The sequence below is a fragment of the Clytia hemisphaerica genome, unplaced genomic scaffold (genome assembly GCF_902728285.1).
Source record: "Clytia hemisphaerica strain Z4C2 unplaced genomic scaffold, Clytia hemisphaerica genome assembly, whole genome shotgun sequence".
Classification (NCBI taxonomy): domain Eukaryota; kingdom Metazoa; phylum Cnidaria; class Hydrozoa; order Leptothecata; family Clytiidae; genus Clytia; species Clytia hemisphaerica.
This window is the reverse complement of record NW_027103839.1, coordinates 489,518-500,870: the sequence shown is the minus strand read 5'-3', so window position 1 is coordinate 500,870 and position 11,353 is coordinate 489,518. Positions and strand designations below refer to the sequence as shown.

General features: G+C 33.2%; 1 long non-coding RNA gene across 1 annotated transcript; it reads left to right on the top strand.

Annotated features, from left to right (window-relative positions):
• Nucleotides 1-3,726: 3,726 nt before the first annotated feature.
• LOC136807365 (uncharacterized) lies at nucleotides 3,727-10,315 on the top strand. The gene is made up of 3 exons (XR_010846670.1): nucleotides 3,727-3,854; nucleotides 9,874-9,940; nucleotides 10,209-10,315. It is a non-coding gene; the product is annotated as an uncharacterized lncRNA (long non-coding RNA).
• The last annotated feature ends 1,038 nt before the right edge of the window (nucleotides 10,316-11,353 follow it).

Genomic DNA, 11,353 nt, shown 5'->3' with positions numbered 1-11,353 from the left:
AGAGGGTGGTACTTTTTTATAAGAATTATTACAGGTACACTTTGTTTGTCGTTTCATATATGGCGTCATTGTAAGTATTTCCTTGTATTTCTATTGTTTTACTTATATGTGTGGCTGGAAAAATGACATTTACGAATGAGCCTTTTTTAAGCATATTTTCGGGTGTAAATTGAAGTGATTTTCTTAGTTTTAGAGCTTTTCTTTCGCAATTTAGGTATTTCTTATAAAGGTATTGTTGAGTGTGATCCTTCAATGCGACGAGTCTGTGTGATTCGGTGATTTGGTGATTTCTTCGGTATAAGCATTTTTCGCAATTATCTTTTTATAAGCATATTAAGATTTTTGTTCCGTGATTGTTTAGGATTTAGTTTCATCATTATACGTAAGATAAAAACAAAGTATGCTTTTTCGTAAGAACACCTTGAGCTTTTTAATAAGAAAATTTTTGATAATATATTAATAGTTTATTTCCTAGAAAGAAGAAGAAATATATGTACGTATTGATTTTAAACTATAAATTCGTAATCGTAGACTACAACTTTGTAAATTTAGTTTTGGTTAGTATGTCTTTAAGGTTTTTATGTCTTCTATATACAATAAATGGTTTGCAAGGGTATATCTCGTTCAAACTCGTATCCCTTTTTATAATGTCCCAATGCTTGTTGAGTAATTTTTGGAGTCTAGTGTGGTGTTCACAATATTTGAAAATAAATGGGAGGTGGGTTGTGATTTTCAATGGTTTATTTTTTAGGTGTACTGTCTGTACTTTTCTGAGATGTGTGATGTTTTTTTGTGTTGGCCGTGTTTTTTGTGTTGGTCTTGATCAGATGTGTTGGTCTTTTCTTAGTTGTTCTAGATCATTATATAGCTGGTTATCATCCGTAGTTAGATTTCTATATCTCAGAGACTGGGTGTGTATGATATTTTCTTTAGTGTGTAATGGGTGGTAAGAATTAAAGTGTAATAGGGAGTTTACACTAGTCTGTTTTTTGAAAATTTTGCTTTTAAAAGTATTTGTATTTTTGTCAATATAGATGGTAGTATCTAAAAAATCGATTTGTGATTCTGAAAATTCATGTGTGAACTTGATTGTTGGGTGTATGTTGTTGATATGTATCATAAAAGTATCTAGTTCACGTAAAGTTCCATTCCATAACATGAATATATCATCAAGGAATTTTTTGTAGAGATTAATGTGTTTGTATAGTTTTGTTTAAGTATATTTTCTTTTTCAAACTTTCCGAGGAATAGGTCTGAATAAGGTGGTGCCATGCAGGTGCCCATCGGGCAACCATGTTTTTGTTTGTATAAATTTTGATGGAAAAGAAAATAGTTGTTTTCCAACACAAAATGAAATATAGTCTTTAAAATTCTGTTTTTTGGTGTAAAGGGTGGTACGTCTGATTTAAGGTTTTCAATATAATAGAGGCATGCTTCTATGCCTTCGTCATGTGGGATGTTTGTGTATAAAGATTTAACGTCAATTGTTACAAGATAAGTAGTTGTTTCTACTTTCTTGTTTACAATGATCTTTAAAAATTCATTAGTGTCTTTGATATGAGATTCAAGTTTGAGCGTTAATGGTTGGATATATTTTGTAAGAAATTCAGATATGTTTTCATTCACTGAATTAACAGAAGAAACAACAGGCCTTCCTGGAATGCCGGGTTTGTGTAATTTTGGGAGTATGTAGAATAGATTAATCCTTGGGTTTTCAGGTGGATAAAGAAAATCAAATGTTTCTTTATTGATTTTGTTTCGATAGTAAATTGTTTCCAGGAAGGCTTGTATGTTTGTTTTTAAAGGATTATCTTCGATTTTCTCATAAAAAGATATGTCTTAGAGGTGTTCTTCTGCTTTTTCTTTGTATAAGGAGGCATCCATTATTGTAATAGACCCTCCTTTATCTGCTTTTTTAATTTCAATTTGTTGGTTATTTGAGAGGCGTTCTAACGTATTCTTTTCTTTAGTATTTAGATTTTGATTTAAGGATAAATGGGGTAGAGTTTTTTTGTATGACTCAATTTCTTTTTTAATTTTAGTTAAGTAGAGTGTTAGGTTTGTGTTTTTGGAATTGGTGCTTTCCAGTTTGACTTTCTGTTTCTTTTCAGTTTTTTGGTTTGTTTGTTTGGAAGAGAAAAAATATTTAGTGAACATTCTATTTTCAAATTCTTTATAAGCCGTATTAATGTCATCCATTATATCAGTCAGATTTGGAGTGGGTACAAAAGTGAGGCCTTTATTGAGGACAGACCGTTCAATGTTGCTAAGTTTCATCTTTGAAAGATTTGTCACAAGGTCGGATGGTTTTGAGTGGGATTTTGAAGTAATGTTGTTATAATTAGTATTTGATGTTGATAAATTGTTCTCTGTTTTATATGGTCTACTAGTACTCTTATATACATTATTTACATTAAAAGTTCATAAAAATCGTTGTCGTTTATCTTGTTGTTGGTCATTGTTATCGTTCGATTTTCGTTTTCTTTGTCTTTGGGTGTTTTGCTGGTTATAGTTTTCTTTCACCTCTTTGTCACATTTTTGTAACTCTTCATCGCTAAGTTGGTCTTTAAGTTTTTGTCTTTCGACTTTGGAAGAGTGTTGTTCAAGATACGACATTTGTCTATCGTGTTGGAGGATTCGGGTGGTGTGGTATTTGTATTGTTTAGAAATACGGTCTTTGTCAGGTGTGAGTAAGGATCCATGTTGTCGTTTGGGTGTTTGTCGATGGCTTCTTGATAGAAGATCAACGATGTCTTCATTTTGAGGGTTTGGTTTTTGTTTTTGTGCCTCTTCTTGGTTACTGAAGATTCGGTTGTTCGAAGAATCTCCATCTATAAAAAGAGTATTTTAATGGGAGTAGTTAGATATAAAGTCATAATTGTGATGAGTATATATGTGTTAAAGTATATTATTAGTGAACATATGGCATATGTGTGTTTATAAGTATTAGTATATTTATGATATTTTGTCTTTCATAATTAACATGTGATTTTTATAATAAAATAAAGTGGCTTTGTGTATTTTGTTCAAGGTGTGTACAGTGAAAGGACAAGGTTTTAATTTCTAAATTTTTAGTTGATTTTTTCGTCTTACTCTGTCTGTAAATCTATTTAGGTATTTTTTTATGGTTCTATTTTATTAAAAGCATAAGAGTTGTAATTAGTGTGTTGTATCCTTTTAAAAAAAATTTTGCTTATAAAAAATACGTAGTGAGACAATTTCTGTTGAAAGTCAAAATCTAATTATCGCACAATTAACTTGTACAACCTATTTTTCATGCAAAGAAAAAGCATTTGTTTTGATTGGAAGGTTCTTAAAAAACTGAATTAAAAAAATGCTATTTTCTCATTCTCACGTCAGCATGTTTCTAAGATGTTTCTCAGTTTTTAGGCATTCTGAGCCTCCTGTTTCTTAAAAGTGTGTTTCTTAAAAAAAGAAAAAACGTGTAATTCTTTTCCTCACGCTACGAAAATTATGTTTTGTTTTGACACGTGATTACCAATTAGCCAATCAACATTCGGAAGAAGGGAGCTGAAATGGTTAGGATAATGGATAATTTGTTTGGATTACTTTATTCAACGGGCTCGGATGGTGCTCAAATAGTTGGGACCAAAGTTCGTAAATATGGATTCAAACGGTTAGGATTGGAAATGATTATCAAGGAGTTCGGGACTGGTCAAACGATTAGGAGCAAAGTGAAGAGAACGGTGCACATGGGGATGCTCGAGGTCACTACTCAAGAAAACACAAGATTGGTATTTTCATCAAAGGATGCAAGATTTTTTAGCCGTATATATCCAGGATGTTTGCTGTTTGAGTCTTCCAATTTGAGGAAAGGAAAAGAAAAGGCAAAGGTAAATATTTTTTGACACTTTTGCTTTAAAAGGATAAACAGTTAAATATGAAATTCAGTCCAGAGATTTCTTTTTTATGGTCCTTAGCAAAACCTCCAAATTTTACAAGCTACAAGTTTTTCAAAATTGAGATATTTAGGTTTGGGATTTACTAATTCTGCTTGAAAAGAAATAATTTTAACGTGAGGTACGATAACCTCATATGTTTTCCAAAAGTCATATATATTATATTGACTTCAGGGTGTTAGTTCCTAAAGAATATTTGGAAGATTTTGAGTGGAATCTTTTAGCCAAGTTTCATTTTTTAATTGGTTATTCCTTTTAAAGCAAGGCTTTATTTTTATTACCACACTCCTTACACAATAATAACAATAGCCTGATTAAATTCTAATCGTACATATTGGGCCATTCAAGAATTTGTCTGTATGTAACAACGCAAGGGCGGGAGGGCAGACGACACAAGAATTTCAAAATTACCAAGGGGCAAGAGAACAAACTATTAATTTCCATTAAAAACATAAAAAAAGAGTGGAATTTTCAATGCATTTTGCGTCGTTCGACAAGTGGGTTACAAATATTTTCTGTAATGGCCCATTTCAAGTACACATTTTTTTATAAAAGAACAAACTATTTTATAAAAGAACAAACTATATAAGAACATATAAGGCTTTGATAGCCAAAATCTTAAGAACAAGTTAAGAATATTTTTAAGGTTTTGTGGGCTTAAAACTGATCACTCAGAAAAATGAACAAAGATACTAAAAAAATGCTGAATAATATAACATAGTAATAGTAATAACATATTAAACATTTTTAGGCTTGAAATTGAAAAGTTAAGAACATCTGAAGCCTTCAAAAATTTTGGACATATTGTTATAAAATGTGTAGCTATCAGTGAACTATAAGACCAATGCAAATATCTAACATAACAAAACGAATACCTTAAAGGGACATAAAAGTAGTAAAATGTAAACAATTAAAATCACGTGTCCAAAACAAACTTGTAAAACAATTGAAACAATCATTTTTTTATTTTGATTTTGTATCCCGCTGCATACGGTTTGTTTACAAATATCGTCAGTACTTTTATGTCCCTTTAAGTGGGTAAATTTTTGTGTGTACTAATTTTTGCAAGACGAGATTAAATGAGTTAAATTTCGCGAAATGACCTTCTTTATTTAATTTTGCGACTATATAAATTGTAACTAGAAAAGAGATGTGTGTTTTTTAAAGGAACAAAGGCAGACAAAGTCACTCAAAAGCTTTCAAAAAAATTTTAGGAGGTTAATTGAGTTTACAATTGAAATGAAGGGTTGAACTCGTAATATAATAATTTGATTTCTTTCTTTCATTTCGCGAACTTCTATTTTCGTGATTGTAAAATTCCAAATAATTTCTTGTGGACTAATTTTCACAAATCAAAGGCCTTCAAAATTTTTGCGTGGACTAAATTTTGCAAAAATGGCCAAAATTCACGAAAACTGCGAAAATTTATCCATTTTTAAGGTACGTAATAAATAATAAATTGATAATCTCTGAAATTTAAGGAAATCTTTGAGACAATCCAAGTCACTCGTTTTCAACAATTATAAAAAATATTAGTTTAATGATAGATATTCTGATATCGAAGTATAAAAACAAAACAAAACAACTAAAGCTTAATGTGTGCTTTTATCCAATGAAATTCTTCAGACTGCTCATGCCCAATAAACCAAATGTTATCGTTCTCAATGGCAACAATCATTGGTCTTGTAAGAGAACTAAGCAACACTAACCTGAGATCAGATTGTGAATGTTTTCTGCACACCACGCTGAAGCTCTAAAGGGATGTGTGAAAACAAACAATCTGACGAATATGCAATCTCGAAATCGTAAGGACCGCGTTCGTCTAAAAGGACTGGGAATGACAACAAAGTTGCGCGATTGTGTTTATGAATAAGGCGCCGTATTAGTTTTTATTTTTCCGGCGCACAACAAGATTCTTGTTGTAGAATTTTCCGCGGGAGGACTATTTTCCTCAGATGTATAATTTTCAAGTGCCTTTAGAGGTTTACCGTGCGCGTAAGAAAATTATGAACATCTGTTATCAGGTTAAGCAACACAGGATCTTCAATAGTGCCAACATTATTCCCATACCATAGGCCAGTTTCTTGATCTTTGAAAGCATTGAAGCTTGTTATCTCTGCATATACTTCATTTTCAATTTTGATCAACTTATTGATCTGAACAAACAGTTCCTTGTTTTTAAAATAACAAAATTCTCCAACTTTATAAAAAACATGATCCTCAATCTCATCACAATCTTGTCCAATTTTCTTGAAACTTTTAGCTGTCAAGCTGTTTGTTTTGAAAAATGTTTGTTGTTCTTTGGTTAATGAAAACTCTTTTCCTCGATCAACATTTTCAATCACCCCTTCACGTTGAAAAACAGCATTACTCAGTGCACACAGGGTATTATTCCGATCGTATAAATGGCTGAATTTTCCCATGAACTGTGAAAACAGAACCCAGTCAAGAATCTAAAAGTGGAAGAAACATTATTTATCAATACCCCTATTCTATCAGTTTAACCATTTTTTATAAACAACTCCATTTTTTGTCATGCCTGGATTTGCTAAAGATTTTTCGAAATAATTTTTGCAGGAATTACTTTTCACTTTTTTCATGGGTTTTCGGCAAAATCCTGAAAATTTGAACCCACGAAATATAATTTTTGCCAATTTAATTGAAAAAGGTTTTTAGATATCAAATACTTGGGTAATCTTACTTGTGTAGTTTCCATGATACATTCCTCCATTTTTGATCGATTCATGACTCGTCTTGTTATCCAGCTATTCATCCTCTCAAAGGCGTACATCCAAAAGGCGTAGAGTGGACCATTATCCCTGATCTTGTTGATGATATGGTGTAGTAAATGGGTTGTTATATTCGCAATTTGGATTGTACAATCCCTTTCAAGAAAAGTTAGTGCGACTTCCATATCTTCTTCTAGTGCTGTCAGTTCTTCTTCATCAAACTGCCTGGCATGACTTCTAGCCAGCACGTCAAAGAAGAATACCAGAGTGCGCCGTTGTTTCAACTCCAGCATATCCTTCAGGAGATACGTCCAAACACGATTTGCGGTGTACTAGAAGTAAAGGTTACGACATGTAATTGTAATTTCAAATCTTTGTTATTGGGAACTCTTTGTGGACATGTTGAGAATGAACAAACTCAAAATTATTCTACAGCTCATCTGGTAGTCTATTACACAATATTTAAAACATCCAAAAGTTTGCTCCACCATTAAAACATAAAAGTCATTAAATTAAATCATAAATATTGATCTTATTTGCTACATACCTCTGTACAACTATGTGTATTTTTCAACGCAACTTTTGGTGCAGTGAAAACATCCCCAGTGAACCCAGAGCAATGACTTGGAAACCTTAGCTCCTTTTTACACCTGTTAGAAAAAGATAATTCATTCAGTTCTAAGAAATTAAACATTAGGCGTACAAACTTTCTTCACGAGCAGAGATTTTCCAAATTTCAAAGTACACTTTAAATCTAGGCAAAAGAGTTTATGTAAAAATTTTGTCTTTACCTGCTAATTAAGAGGGAACGATTTTTGTTTCAATATTTGGTAGATAGCACTCACCTGTGATTTCCAATGTTAATATCATTTTCAGTCAATGTTTTGAATTTTTTTGGACGACAATTCTTCTTCGATATGGCAAGTTCATCCTCAGCATATTGCATTTTCTGTTCATCCACTTTACCTAAAGTCAAAAGGAAAATTGCATAGTGTGCATAGCAGTGCATAGGGGTCTGAACTCCCTTTTTTTCATACCAGTCTGTACCAGTAGGGTATAAAAAAGAAATTCTGCCCAAAGATATGGAAGGAATCTGGAATTTCAAATCGTCATATCTTTAGTTCTTAAAAATATTTGGAGATGTTACTTCAGACCATGGAAGGCTATTTTATTCTGCCCATCCAATTTTGATAACAAGATGATGCAAATTTATGTGATAAATATTTTACCTATCAGCCAGTTAATTATTGTGTGAACAACATCAGTGATCGTGTGCATACCATCTGGTTGATAATGTTCATGGTAGCGATGGTAGCTCAATTTCATGAAGCAGTATGTTCCTGAAAAGAAAATCAATTTCAGATGAAGTCTTTCACAATTTACTTCTACAAGTGACAAAAAATTAAGAGCCTCTAGCTCCCTGATGAGAACGAAATGACTAAATTAGCATTTTTACATTAGATTATTATCATTTACCTTTAGTGCCTTTGTCTTTGGCGTAATTCTTTTTTTGGTTTTTTGATTTCAGAGATTCAAATTTCTTCCTTGTATCAGCTTCTTCCTCTGGTGTAAACGAAACAGGTTTTTCTCTGTTCTCAATTTTGCCATATGATTTGCTTTTCCGGAGACAATGAGTTGCTTCTAGATATCTGGAAGACGAATGAAAAATAGGAAAAGTCAAATTGAAATTAATTGTTGGGGACCTTTTGCAATATTTGGGGAAAAATCGCCACATATCACTTTAGAAAGAGCACCTCTACTTTATGATATTTTTTTTTCTAAAAAAGTCAGGAAAAGTATGGCGCAAAAAATGCTAAGAATTAACATTCTGCGGTACTCGAATCTAATTTAATCGACTTAGGTTGACAAATTATTTTACATACCTCCTATTGTCTTGGTAAACAGTTTTGCTCAATGCATGGCAGTAGCAACCTTCGATTTTACACCATGGACAAGGCATCCGACCACCAGTACCTATAAAAGAATGAGATCAATTTTAAAAACAAACAATTCAACAAATATTTTTGCAAATTTTTCATTCTTTCTCTCAAAGGTGTGAAAAAGGCTTAAAATTTCAGGGTAGCTCAGAAACTTTTATGCTTATATAAAAATAGTGTAGAGCAAGAGAGAACCAATTTGAAATTTTTTTTTTCAGATCTCAAAATTACCAACCTGGCTGTTGTAGAACTTTACCAATAGCAGGGAAGTCCAGGATGTACTGTAAAAGGCGCACTTTGATCTCAATAGGAGCAGCCATATACTCTGGTTGGTACATTTGACAATGGGATAGAACCATCAACTCGTCAACTAAGATGTCTAGGTACGGGTCTACATGAAAAGCTTCTTTTCGGCCATTGCCTGGGATTATGCCAACAAGCATGATACCACCAACTGACTTTCTTAGTGCACTGGGGAAGTTCAGCAAGGAAATCATCAGGGGCCACATGGAGTAAACTGTGTGCATAGTTTTGAATGGGTTGACCCCATCACTGCAGAAACTCATTGCACATCCATTTGATCCGTCAAATTCCCCATCTTTACTGAACCATTTTCCCCATCTTGCAGTGTCCCAAATATCCTTTATGTACCCATCTTTTGGGCGAACAGTGTGTGCATTTAGAATTCTAACCAAGTTCTCGTCTCCATATAGGCGGGCAATCCTCGGTCCTATTGGAAAATACTTAAATGTCTTTTGCTTGCTTCTGTCTTTGCCACATGTTGGACAGTTTGTGAGCGTTGAAAATTCATCACGGAAAACAAAACAGTCTCCTTCACAAGATTTGAAGGTTTCAATCGGGATCAGAAAATCCTTGATCTTTGCTTTGGCTTCATCATATGATACACACGATTCATTAGGCTTTGGCAATTTGAAAAGTTTGTCACATCGGAAACTTTCAGAAACTGTAGCTTTTGCATAGCTTGGTGTGAAACAAACTTTCTGAACTCTAAATAAATGTGGTCTAGGACTGAGATGTCAGACCCTTCAAATAAATGTGTGGTTGCAGCTGGATGGTCATTGAAGAGGGTAGGGTAATTAGGACATTCAATTGTTGGTAGTTGATTATATTGGTCGGATTTGGCTATATGTAGCAATGCGTCTTCACTTGCGTGTCGATAAACTGTCTTAGAGCAGCGGATACGACCATTACATCTATGGCTGCTGCAGAAACAAGCGACAGCTATAAAAGAATTGAAGTTGAATTCATCTTTTTTTACTTTCACAGCCATTCTACTCGAGAGGAAATCAAAGACACAAATATCAAGAGCTACTCTATGGCTTCTACCAGAACTGTAAGATTTATTGTTTAAAACCCTCACGTGCTTCACAGCTTTTTAAATTTATGCCTTCTCTCCCCGGACAATATACATCCTCCACCCGGGGTGTACGAACATTTTCTAGAAGAACCCAATCGAGTCTAATGCTTAAATTTTCATAATATCTGAGTCTAGATATGCTTATAAGTGTAATGCTTATGAAAAATGTATTTATATGTTAAGAATATTTCACCCTAAATTTTAGTAATTTCTTAAATACTTGATGTATTGCTTATTGTTTTAGGTTTCAATACCCGTTGTCGAAATGCTTCACAATCAACCTGGCAATAAAACATCAAGTAAAACAAGCGATCAAAATTTCAAGCAAAATTAGTGATTATCGAGAAAACTGGATAAGTGAAGGATATAATTGTAATCTTAGATTGACCTGGGTTAACCATAATCGTTTATCTCTATATTTTTATCTCCACTCTTCAAAGCTTGCATGTACTTAGCATTGAAAATTATCGGTTAACCTGGAACTGTTCACAGTGTATAAGACAGTATCACTGACTAGTGATAATAGAATATAAGGAGAACATTTATTTATCACTTATTTTCTTTTAGATAACAGTGTTGGAATAGGCAGCTTTACGTACTAATGACGCTCTTTTTCGTTTTGATATGACGGCAAAATGCTTTATGATGCTTCAAATATTTTTATTGTATTATATTAGTAGATCAAATATTTATTTTTATAAGCATAAGGTTTATAAGCATATAAGGTAGAAATTTGAGTAAAAGAAAAGCATACGACTTCACGAAAAGCACCAGTGCTTAGACAATTTGTCCCCGTTAACCTACCCTATTATTTTTAAATCAGGGCACCCTATTTTAACACCCTCCTTGAGCTGTCGAAAGAACCTCAAATTTTGCAGGTAGGTTCCCTATGAACGATTTTGGGCTTATAAATTTTGTAATTTCTCGGTTTCCCTATTTTTATTTAGGAAAAACGATTTTACCCCCGGTTAAAAAAAGGTTAACTTGCAACAAAAAAAATGCCTAAATTAAAAAAGTCTTTAAGTCCAAAAATTTTTTTTTACTTACTCTTAGGTGCCAAATAAACGCCCCCCCCCCGCTTGTTAATTTTTCGAAAATTTTCCAACCCCCCCCCCCGGACCTTATTAGGACGCCCCCTCGTTTATTAATTTTTAAGAATATTTTCAGCTATCAAGGAGAAGGCCCCCTATTTTGCTCTAAATAGCCTTATTTTGGGTTTTCAGAAGTACAATTTCCAACCCCACGGCAATTAGCCCCCCCCCCGTTTATTAAAATATCGAAAAATTTCAACCCCCTGTTTATTTGGCTATCCCCCCTCTAAGCATTTTCAAGCTGAAATGCCTAGATAATCGTTGACTTTTATAATGTACCTTAAAGGAAGAAATTTGG